The sequence below is a fragment of the Pelophylax lessonae genome (genome assembly GCF_965119305.1).
Source record: "Pelophylax lessonae genome assembly, chromosome: 2".
Lineage (NCBI taxonomy): Eukaryota > Metazoa > Chordata > Amphibia > Anura > Ranidae > Pelophylax > Pelophylax lessonae.
Genome location: NC_138769.1, coordinates 63,344,575 through 63,357,234, shown reverse-complemented (window position 1 = coordinate 63,357,234; position 12,660 = coordinate 63,344,575).

The window sequence follows — 12,660 nt, the reverse complement described above, 5'->3', positions numbered from 1 at the left end:
GGCTGTGTGTGTAACAGCACAGATCAACGGTCCTACATGGCAGGACCGTATGATCTGTGCTTTTACACAGGGAAGAATGACAGGCGGCTTTGTTTACATTAGCCGCCTGCCTTTCTCCCTCTCCACCTGACGATCGTGAGTGACCGGCGGACATCGGGTCCGCCGGTCACACGCGCGGGCTTCTTAGGGAATGAGCGGGGGCGGGTGCGCGCCTCCGGCGGCGCGCGCTCGCCCCCTATTGGCTCCCAGGCTAGTGACGTACCGGTATGTCACTTTGCCTGGGAGGGGCTGACCGCCGCCGTATATAGTCGGGCGGCGGTCGCAAGTGGTTAAATAACCAATCGTGCAGATAAAATAAACAGGAATTGTCACATGATTGGATAATTGAAGTGAATCCTCGCTCAATTTATCATCTGCTTTAGTGCCGGTTCACATTATTGCGGCTGCGGAGATCGCATGTAATTCGGAGCGCACTGCTCCTTCATTACATGCAATCTCATGTGCGGATGCGAATTCAGCCATACACTTTGTATGGCTGAATTCGCACTGTATCCGCACCAAAGACGCACAGGACCCTTTTTTTCAGCCGCATCAGGATCGGATCGCACAGTGGTTCAAACTGGGGGTGTCGTTAACATTTAATTGACACCCCCTGCATATCGCATATGGCAGTGTGAACTGCCAGATGTGCGGATGCAATGTGGGAACAGGCTGCGAATTCGCAGCCTTCCCGCATCGCACAAGTGTGAACCGAGCCTCATTATTTTAAACTTTTGAAAATGCAAGGCAGTAGTTAATAACAAAGCCCTGTAGTTATCATGAACAAAACATGGGGCTCTGTTAAATTTTAATATGCACCCTCAAAACTGAATACAGTAAACAATTACAAGTGCGCCCGTGCCCTGACTATGAACAATGAAGTATTTACATAGTTTTGGGACAAGCTATTCCTGACCTCTAGCTGCATGTACTGTGAAGTAATTCATTCTCAAATTTCAAAGCAAAGACTCTAAAGTTGGGTTTTAGGGCACATTCGCACTATCACATTGCTGGAATGGTTTGTTGGCAGCCCATTCATTTTGGGCTGTTTTAACCACTTAAGCCCCGGAAGATATTACCCCCTTCCTGACCAGGGCCTATTTTGCGATTCGGCACTGCGTGACTTTAACGGACAATTGCGCGGTCGTGCAACGCTGTACCCAAATGAAATTGGCGTTCTTTTTTTCCCCACAAACAGAGCTCTCTTTTGGTGGTATTTGATCACCTGTGCGATTTTTACTTTTTGTGCTATAAACAAAAAAAAGCGTATATTTTGAAAAAATAACTATTTTTCACATTTTTTATATGAAATTCCCAAAAAAAATGTAAAAATCAAATTTTTTTAACATTTTTGGCCAATTTGTTTTCTGCTACATGTTTGGTAAAGAAAATCGCAATAAGTGTATTTTGATTGGTTTGCGCAAAAGTTATCGCGTTTACTAAGGGAAAGATTTCTGTCATTTTTGGTGGGTTTTTTTTAACGAGTAATGGTGGCGATCTGCGATTTTTTTTTTTTTTTGCGGGACTGCGACATTGCGGCGGACAGATCGGACCCTTGACTGACATTTTTGACACTTTTGGGGTTACCAGTGACATTACTACAGTAATCAGTGCTATACATATGCACTGTTACTGTAAAAATGACACTGGCAGGGAAGGGGTTAACTTTATTAGAGAGCAAGGGGTTAAGTGTGCCCCTAGGGGCGTGCTTCTAACTGTAAAGGGGTGTGGCTAGTGGTGTAACAACAGAGACATACGATCCTACATAGCAGGACTGTATGATCTCTGTTATTACACGGGAGAATGACAGGCGGCTTTGTTTACATAAGCCGCCTGCCTTTCTCCCTCTCCACGTGGAGATCGCGAGTGACCGGCAGACATCGGGTCCGCCGGTCACTCGCGCGGACTGCTTAGGGAACGAGCGGGGGCGGGAGCGCGCCTGCGGCGGCGCACGCTCGCCCCCTAGAGCCTCACAGGCGAGCGTCGTAGTACTACGTCAGTTTGCCTGTGAGGGGCTGACTGCCGCAGTGAATAGTCGTGCGGCGGTCAGCAATCGGTTAACACAATATAGATTGACACACTGCGATGGTGGGATTGAACCCTAAGGCCTCATGCATAATGATGTACAGGCGGTCCCCAGGTACAAACAAGATAGGGTCTGTAGGTTTGTTCTTAAGTTGAATTTGTAAGTCAGATCAGGTACATTTTTTAGGTGTAGCTCCAGCCAAAATAATAATGTTTACGTTTTTTTAGATAGCACAGGGAAGGGGTAACACCCCTGTGCCATTTGTTTTTCTGTCTGTGCCACTGTTCAGAAGATTTCCCTTCACTTTCTGTCCCTATGACAACTGAATTTTGAAAATTCTGGGTTGATGTGGAAACAAGGATTGGTGATAAAGCTTCAGTGGAGACACCTTTTTCCCATGAGAACTCTTACAGGTGTGAATTTCCCTTCCTAGGGGGAGATTTCTCCTCACTTCCTGTTGTCTCCCTCCGTTTGTAAGTCGGATGTTTGTAACTCGGGGACTGCCTGTATTGTAAATGCTGTTTCTCCTAACAGGAGAAAATCAGCGTTAAATATGCATCTAAGCTGCGTTTTTTTTTTTTAAAATGCGTTTTGCCGTTTATTTCAGAATTTAAATTTTATTCTGCTCATTGAAATGAGTAAACGCTCAAATGCTAAACACGCCTAATGCGTAGGCACATTTAGCCTCATTTGTTGTTTTGTTTTTTATGCCCAAGGGCCCCTCTTCTGAACATGATTTTTCTTCATTCAGGAGAAGGTGCCTTGACTGCCTCTTAATGCTGCTGCTATTAAACCTCTCTAAAAGACTGTGTGCATGAACACATAGGCTTTTGTTAAGGTGCATTCAGGGATTTGGGCAAAAGATGCCAAAAACCCCAAAAATTTAATTTAAGGCGCAGCAATGTGCATAAAGCCTAATCGGTTTTTAATAACTTACATCACCTGCTGTGTGTTTACTTTACAGGGCTGTCAGGCAGCACATTTTTTTGCATCAGAAAGCAATAGGAAAAGAGCTGAGATGCAAATGCCTCTGCTGTAAACTTTGAAGATGAATTTCTCCACAATGTTTAAGGATGCAGAGGTGAATAAGGGCTTGTTCGTAAGGTGCTTTTGTTGCCTGTAGCAAGTACAAATGTCAATGTGCATAGTCTAGGTATAGGTTTACTTTAAGGCCAAATATCCAGATTCTGACATAAACCTGGTTTTCACTGGCTCTCTATTTAAGGGCTTATGGCATAAAGCCAGTTAAATCAATTCCTATAAATATTTCATACCTAGCTGTGGAAGCAGCTTATCTACAGTATCTGAAAGAACTCTGCTAACCAATATTAAATGTATGTCTCCATATCACATATCAGCCAAGTGGAAGCCTACACTGAAAAATGCCAAGAATAGAAGCTTGACTCTGTAAGGTACTGTAAGAGTCCATTCACACTAGCGTGACTTGTCAGGCGACCAAGTCGTCTGACAAGTCGCGGTGGGTCGCTCGCCATTGAGTAGTACAGGACCCGTTCTAATAGGAGCGACACAAGTCGCTCTGACTTTGAAAAAGGGTCCTGTACTACTTTGGGGCAACCTGGAGGCGACTTGCATTGACTTCAATTATATGAAGTCCGTGCAAGTCTCGCTGAAGTGCACCGCGACTTCACAGGTCGCCCCACAAAATCGTGTTGCACCAGTCTGAATGGGTGCTGCAGCTGGTCACACACATTACACATTCATTGTACAAATGATGTATTCCATTCTCACCCGATGCATCAATTTTTTTTTTTTTTTTTCTTGGCTGAACGGAACAGAAATACTAATTTGTGTGGCAAACTTGGAATCCAGTGCAGTCATACAAACTGGATAAACTTGTATAAAAAATAGTTGGAACCATTGGAATACAAACAGTGAAGGCAACACTTTATATATTTTTTTCAATTTAGTTTTATGTTCTTTTGTACTTTTCAGCTGGAAAATACCTCATCTGTTATCTTAAATGGGTCTCCTGGGGAGACCTCAAGAAAATGATCATACTACAGTTTTGCATTTGCAGTATATTTTTTAAAAAAATGTTAGGTGATCTTAAATGAATAGAGGACTGCACTAAATTTTGTTCATGTATTTGTTCTCTCCAAGTTATTTGTTTTTTTTTAATAATTCTCCTGTTCCCTATAACTAAGCCAGTGGTTATAGCTGTCAGTGTTTTATCAGGCAATATGGCACCTTTGCAATATGACATAAAGCAAACTTCCATTTCTACCATGGATAAAGTATTATCTTGTGTATTATGAAAGCTACAAGGTAGTTTCGGGATAAATTATTAAATGCAGCATAAAAGGCCTTTCAAAAAAGTGTCCATGTTTCAAACAAATTAGACCGGTGGCTAATGTGAGTTCTCCCTCTAGTGGTTAAATAGTATTTTGTTGTAGACTATGCCTCTGATCATTTCTAATATGTATTTGCTTACAGTAAGATACAAATGGAGAAGCTGTGCTAACAGACATGTGGGTGTAGGGGGGTCACAAAATTTGGAAAATATTGTAAATCCCCTTATTTCATTTAGTTTAGAGTCGTGACGCGGTGCGGTTCTGCATGGATTTGCAAATGTATGCAACAAAACTTGTTTTTAAGCTTAACATCTTGAAACTGTTTTATTATTTTTTTGATTAGCTGGAGAGTGTTCTGGGAGTTTTTCTTTTTTTCTTTTTGTTGTATTGCCTTGATAATCCCCTACCCCATGTACTCTGCTGAATGAAGTGGGCATGCAGACTTGCATCATTGGAAATAACTGTCCAACTGGCAAAATGATTGCTGTTTTGCTCAGGATGTGTTTGGAAAAAAAGTGTAATATTTCTTAAGTGCCGGTTCACACTACCGCGGCACGACTTCGGGGGCGACCTGTGAAGTCGCGTGCACCGCGACTTCGGCACGACTTGTACGGACTTCATATAATGAATGTCAATGCAAGTCTTTCCGATGTCGCCCCGAGGTAGTACAGGAACTAATTTCTAAGTCGGAGCGACTTAAGTCGCTCCTATTAGAACGGTTCCCGTAGCACTGCATGGCCCGCGACTTGTCAGGCTGACAAGTCGCGGTAGTGTGAATGGGCACTTAAAGTGATTTTTTTTTTCCCACAGGCCAGACCTAGTTTACTTCTGTACGGAGTGTAATAAGAGCTAATAAAACCTTTTTAAAGGTTCTGAAAAGAATGTGAATAATGAGACCTTTAGATGATTTTAATTTAACATGAAATTTGTCTTAATCACTTTTTAAATATATTTTTATTGTCATTTTCTAATATGTTATTTTGTTTTTCCATATTGTATTTTAGCTTTAAAACAAACCTGTACTCTATTTTTAACTTATAACCAGATGTTCTGCCTGCTTTTAGGCAAGACTTTTACTATTGAAGTTGTAAAACTAAGTACAGGTTCACTTTAAAGCGTGGGTATCCAACCTTTTGGCCTCTCTGGGCCACATTGAGTGTAGAGAAATTTTCTCGGGCCGCATATAAAATATATACTATTTGTTAAGGTATATAAGTAATAAAACGTTGCCGCGCCCTTCCTGTGCTGCCGCGCCCCCCCCCCCCAGCACTAATTTAACACAACTAGTGAATGATCCCTTCCGAGGCTGCCTCTGTGGCCGTGCCCCCAACTCGACTTCCTTCCTCCCCAGCAAAAAAAAAAAATTGTCAGGGGGCAATGGGCCACATTGCCTGCAGTTCCGGGCCGCAGGTTGGACATGCCTGCTTTAAAGCATATCTAAATCCAAGAACAAAATGTACTATGTTGCAGTACGTTGTATGAGCATTGTCAACCTAGGACAGGAAGAGGTGTTACTGGTAGTAGGATACCAGGTGAAAATAAAGAAAAATCTGAAAATAAAGGCTAACCAAAGCAGCCACCAAGTCCAAGAACTTCGGGGAAGAATTTCATTTTAGTGCTGTGATAGCACACATTATACCCCTTAGCCTGTTGCAGTGACTTTCACTTTGAATGGCACCCCAAAGCACTTAGGCAATGCAGCTCCAATGCACATGAGTTGCAGCCCATCACAACACACAAAGTAGGGTACACACTATAAGAAAATCGGGTGAAAGATCATCCGATTTTCCTCGTTTCATAGCAAATCGGAACCGATGAAGGAAAATTCGTACAGAAATGCTTGTACGACAAAGGTTTTTTTTTGGTTTATGGTTTCTGATCATGCGCAGTCTTTCGTTTCTGATTTTTCTTGTAAGAAAACAGTACACATTAAACAAAAATCATTTGTTCTGTTCCCGTACGAGAGAAATTGTAGAGCTTGTCCCTTTGGAAATTTTAATTCAGAAGGTCCAAATCGGCTGTAGAAAGTTGTGTACACACTATACAAAAATCATATGAGAGTTCCTCGGACGAAAATGTTGGCCCGATTTTCTTAAAGTGTGTTACAAGCCTTAACGCACTACAATGGGTGGTTGTGCGCTGCGTCAGAAACAATGTTGCAATGCACGCTTTTTTGTTTTTGTTCTTTCTGGTGCATTAGAAGCCCATTCAAGGTTAATAGGCTTCCTTCATATGAAACTACATGCGTTAAAGCAACGCACAAGAAGGGCAAAGTGTGTAATTTTTAGGTTTAGATACACTTTAAAAAATTGTATTGTAACAGTAACAATTAAAAGATATAAAGTGCAATACAAATGTTTTTCTATTTATGGTGTACGATCATTTTTTCCTTTTGAAGTGTTCCTGTTTTCTTTTTCTTTAATAAAAAAATATATCCTGTGATACTCTTATTTATATTTGACATGTACAGATAATTGTGTTGAATGGATAAATGCACTTTTTCATTTCTGTAAATATACAATAGGATACATGCTTCCTTTTCCATGAACAATTACATTAAGCAGAGCCACAGACCTGCAATAACTTGGTAATGATTTCTCAGAAACTGCTTTTTCTATTGTACATAACCGATTCAATAAAAGTTTTTTTGTTAATATTAAAATGGTTTGATTTTTTTCTGTGTTTCCAGAACATTACTTATAAATTGTAGTGGCATTTTCTAGATGTTACCATACAAATGCATATAAATACCTTTAACCCTATTCTATATTTGAAAAACGGCTACAGTGTGGGCTTAAAATGCCGGGAGGGCATCCATGGACGTCCTCCGCGATTGCGCTGTCCTTGGGACTCGGCTGATCACAGATCAGTGTAAAGAGCCAATAACAGTGGCCCTTTCCCTAGTGATCAGCTGTCAGCCAATGACAGCTGATCATGGACGTAAACAGAAACCGGTTATCGGCTTTTTTTTTTCCCCTCACACTGACAACGTGAGGAAAAGAGAAGAAAGCTATTACCCGCTTCTGTTACAGGGACATCCGTCCCCTCAGTGCTATCTATCAGTACCTATCAGTGCTGCCCATCAGTGCTTGCTGATCAGTGTCCACCAGTGCAGCCTCATCAGCGCACATCAGGGAAGGAGAAAAATTACCTGTTTGCAAAATTTTATAACGAACTATAAAGAAATTTTGTTTGTTTAACAAAAATGTTTTTATTTAGCAAAAAGTTAAAAACCCAGCGGTGATTAAATATCAAAAGAAAGCTCTACTTGTGTGGAAAAAAAATAAGAATATGGGTACAGTGTTGCATGACTGAGCAATTGTCATTCAAAGTGCGACAGTGCTGAAAATTGGCCTGGGCCGGAAGGGGGTAAAAGTGCCTGCTGGCAAGTGGTGAAAGCGGACATTCACCCAAAATGGAAATTTGCCTTCATCCTTTTCCTCCCCATCCTCTAACATACCTGCTGCTTTTTCTGGAAGCTGGTACACTTTTTAAAAGTACTTGCCTCTACTGCCTGCTTTCTTGCCTAGATGGAATAAGCTTGCCCCCCCCCACAGCCTCCTGGAACATGTTGCATGATCCCAGGAGGCTGCAGGACCAGTCTGCCTTCCCTCATCAACCCAAGATGGCAATGCCAGTTTCAGCCAATGATGGAGCATTAATACCAACAATGGAGCACTGTTCCTCCCACTGACATCAATAATGGAGCGCTATTCTTCCCACTGATACCAGTGATGGAACACTAATCCCCCCACTGGCACCAATGACCAGGTACTATTCCTCCCACTGACACCAATGATGGAGCACTATTCCTCCCACTGGTACCAACAATGGGTCACTATTCCTCCCATTGATACCAATGATGGAGCACTATTCTTTCCACTGACGCCAACGATGGGGCATTATTCCTTCAATGGACCCCAATGACGGAGCATTATTCCTCCCACTAAATCCCAATGATGGCTTACTATTCCTTCCACTGACACCAATGATGAGGTACTATTTCTCCCACTGACCCCAATGATGGGGTACTATTCCTTCCACTGACACCAATTATGAGGTACTATTCCTCCCACTGACCCCAATGATGGGGTACTATTCCTTCCACTGATACCAATGATGGGGTACCATTCCTCCCACTGACGCCAATGATGGAGCACTATTCATTCCACTGACCCCAACAATGGGGCACTATTCCTCCCAATAATATGAATGAGGGGGCACTATTCCTCCTACTGACACCAACAATGGGGTATTATTCCTTCCACTGACACCAATGATAGAGCACTATTCCTCCAGCTGACACCAATGACGGAGCACTATTCCTTCCACTAATATCAATGATGGGGTACTATTCCTCCTAATGACACCAATGATGGAGTACTATTCCTCTCATTGACACCAATGATTGGGTACTATTCCTCCTACTGACACCAATGATGGAGCACTATTCCTTCCACTGATACAAACAATAGGTCACTATTTCTCCCAATGATACCAATGATGGGTCACTATTCCTCCAAATGACAAAAATGATAGAGCACTATTCCTCCCACTGACACCAATGATGGAGTACTATTCCTCCCACTGACACCAATAATTGAGAACTATTTTTCCTTTAATATAAATGATGGTGTACTATTCCTCCCACTGACACCAATAATTGAGAACTATTCTTCCTTTAATATAAATGATGGTGTACTATTCCTCCCACTGACACCAATGATGGAGCACTATTCCTTCCACTGATACCAACAATAGGTCACTATTCCTCCCAATGGTGGGGCACTATTCCTCCCACTTACACCAATGATGGAGTAATTTTTAAATTCAACCATTTAAAAATTGGGTGAAAGTTTTAGCGCTGGGAAACAATTTTTTAAAGAGAAATCGTGCATTTTATATACAACTATATAGATCAGACTAAAATGAGAGACAAATGAGGAGGAAAGAGGGACTTTGTTGTGAATTAGGGACAGTTTGGAGCTATGCACAAGCGCATTTTTTTGCTGCAACCAATAACCACAATTTCAAGCAGGCAAAGTCTTAAGCCTAGTACACACGCAACGATTATCGGCCGACCGATCGTCCGTCTTTTGTCCACAGTGGTGTTTTGTTGGTTGGAATGTGCCTAGACTGCAAACGAATTTTCTCGCCCGACAAAATTCTACTTCAGAAGTGATGTCATGTGTTGGTTTGCTTTCTTTGTGCTCTTTCTTCTCTGAGCATGCCCAGTCTTGCTCATTAGATTTTTCCCTTTCGAAATCTGTACTGACTGCACGAAAATCGGCCGTATTTTGACGGCAGACAAAAATTTTATAGCCTGCACACCAGATTTTTTTCGGCCGATAAGTCGGAGTCGGTTGTCAGAAGCATCATACTAACAAGCCAAAAATCGGCAGATCGGTCATCGGACGAAAATTCCCTGCCGATTTTCGACACGTGTGTACGAGGCTTCACACTTACATCAAAGTACAGTGCTTTTTCTATGTCCACAAAAGGCCTGTTTCTTTTAAATATTGTTCACAAATCTGTCTAAATCTGTGTTAGTGAGCACTTCTCACAGGTGTTGCAAATCAAGATGCTGATTAGACAGCGTGATTATTGCACAGGTGTGCCTTAGGCTGCCACAATAAAAGCCACCCTAAAATGTGCAGTTTTATCACACAGCACAATGCCACAGATGATGCAAGTTTTGTGGGAGCGTGCAATTTGCATGCTGACTGCAGGAATGTCCACCAGAGCTGTTGCCCGTGAATTGAATGTTCATTTCTCTACCATAAGCCGTCTCCAAAGGTGTTTCAGAGAATTTGGCAGTACATCCAACGGCCTCAGGACCGCAGACCACGTGTAACCACACCAGCCCAGAACCTCCACATCCAGCTTCTGCACCTCCAAGATCGTCTGAGACCAGCCACCCGGACAGCTGCTGCAACAATCAGTTTGAATAACCAAAGAATTTCTGCACAAACTATCAGAAACCGTCTCAGAGAAGCTCATCTGCATGCTCATCGTCCTCATCGGGGTCTCTACCTGACTGTAGTTCGTTGTCCTAACGACTTGAGTGGGCAAATGCTCACATTCCATGGTGTCTGGCACTTTGGAGAGGTGTTCTCTTCACGGATGAATCCTGGTTTTCACTGTACAAGACAGATGGCGGACAGCATGTATGGCGTCGTGTGGGTGAGCGGTTTGCTGATGTCATCGTTGTGGATGGAGTGGCCCATGGTGGCAGTGGGGTTATGGTATGAGCAGGCGTATGTTATAGACAACGAACACAGGTGCATTTTATTGATGGCATTCTGAATACGCAGAGATACCGTGACCAGATCCTGAGGCCCATTGCTGTGCCATTCATCCACGCCCATCACCTCATGTTGCAGCATGATAATGCACGGCCCCATGTGGCAAGGATCTGTACACAATTCCTGGAAGCTGAAAACATCCCAGTTCTTTCATGGCCAGCATACTCAACGGACATATCACCCATTGAGCATGTTTTGGATGTTCTGGATCGGCGTATATCACAGTGTTCCAGGTCCTGCCAATATCCATCAACTTCCCACAGCCATTGAAGAGGAGTGGACCAACATTCCACAGGCCCCAATCAACAACCTGACAAACTCTATGAGAAGGAGATGTGTTGCACTCAGGGCCTGTGCAAGGATTTTTGCCGCCCTAGGCAAAATAAAAATTGCCACCCCCCCCCCCCCCCAATATGCTCTCCCATGCCCCATCCCAAGTCGCTGAAGGGGTTAAAACCAGTTGCAGCTGGTGCTCCATCGGTCGGGGGGGGGGGGTGTCAGACGGACCTGGTCTCGGACCCCCCCGTCACTCTAGAGTCCAGTCCACACCATATCAGCCCCCCCGGGCACCAGTTCACTTACCTTATTCCTCTGGACGGTGATGGCTTCCCCCTCAATCTCCTCCCTCCTTCCCCGCCAATAGAATGCCTTCTCCTTTGGCCAATTGGGAAACTGATCCCAGGACCCGCTTCCTAATTGGCCAGGAGGAGAATCAGTGTGGCAATAGCAAATATCCATTTGCTATTGTCACACAACTGGGTGGGCTCAGGGCGTAGTGCTCTGCGCCTCATGCCCACCCTTTTTTGAAGCTCATTAGAGCCTCTGGCTCTGATCACGTGCTTCAAGAAAAAAGAAACCCATGCATCCGGCATCCTGCATGTAGATTAGGGGGCCGGATGCATGGAAAGGGGGGGAGGGCGCCCCTGCGCCCCTAATGGACGGGTCGGCCGCCACTGGTTAAAACCCCTTTAGTGACTTATGGTAAGTCACTTACCTCGGGTCAGGCATAGCCGGCGCCCCCTGCTAAGTTGCGCCCTAGGCGGCTGCCTAGGTCGCCTTACTGGTAGCACCGGCCCTGGTTGCACTGCGTGAGGCAAATAGGGGTCGCACCAGATACTGACTGGTTTTCGGACCCCCCCCAATACAGTAAAACTGCACATTTTAGAGTGGCCTTTATTGTGGCCAGCCTAAGGCACACCTGTGTAATAATCATGCTGGCCAATCAGCATCTTGATATGCCACACCTGTGAGGTGGATGGATTATCTCGATTATCTCGGCAAAGGAGAAGTGCTCACTAACACAGATTTAGGCCTCTATCACACATGCTGCCCAATTGTCCCTTTTTCATCCATCTGTTGATAGATGAAAAATGGACATCAATGCATCTCTATGGAAAAAATGGATGATCATCCATTACATCAGTTTACATCCGCATCCGTCATCATACGTTTTTTTTTTAACTGATCAAAGCTCTATTTTTCTCCATTAAAGCGGAGTTCCACCCAAAAGTGGAACTTCCGCTTTAAATAGTCCTAACCCCCTGACATGCCACATTTGGCATGTCATTTTTTGGGGGGGGGGGGGGGAGCGGGTACCTAGTTTTGACAGCCGCGGTGCCCTGAGCGGAAGTTCTCCTCTCTCCCTGCAATCTTCTGGGACATGTCAGTGGTCCCAGAAGATTGCCGGCCAATCACGACGCATAGCGCAACTCGCACATGCGCAGTGCGTACCCGGCTGTGAAGACGCAAACTGTCACAGCCGGGTGCCCACATCAATGATGCCAGCGCCGCAGAGCAGAGAGGGAGAAGACCGCGCATCGCTGGACCGTGGGACAGGTGAGTGTGCGGTTAGGCTGGAACTCCGCTTTAAAAAAACGGATTGGACGAAAAACTAATGTAAACTGACAAATGGTGAGTTTTTCATCCATTTTTGCATTGGTAGTGGATGTAAAAATAACAGATGAGCACTGATGAACAC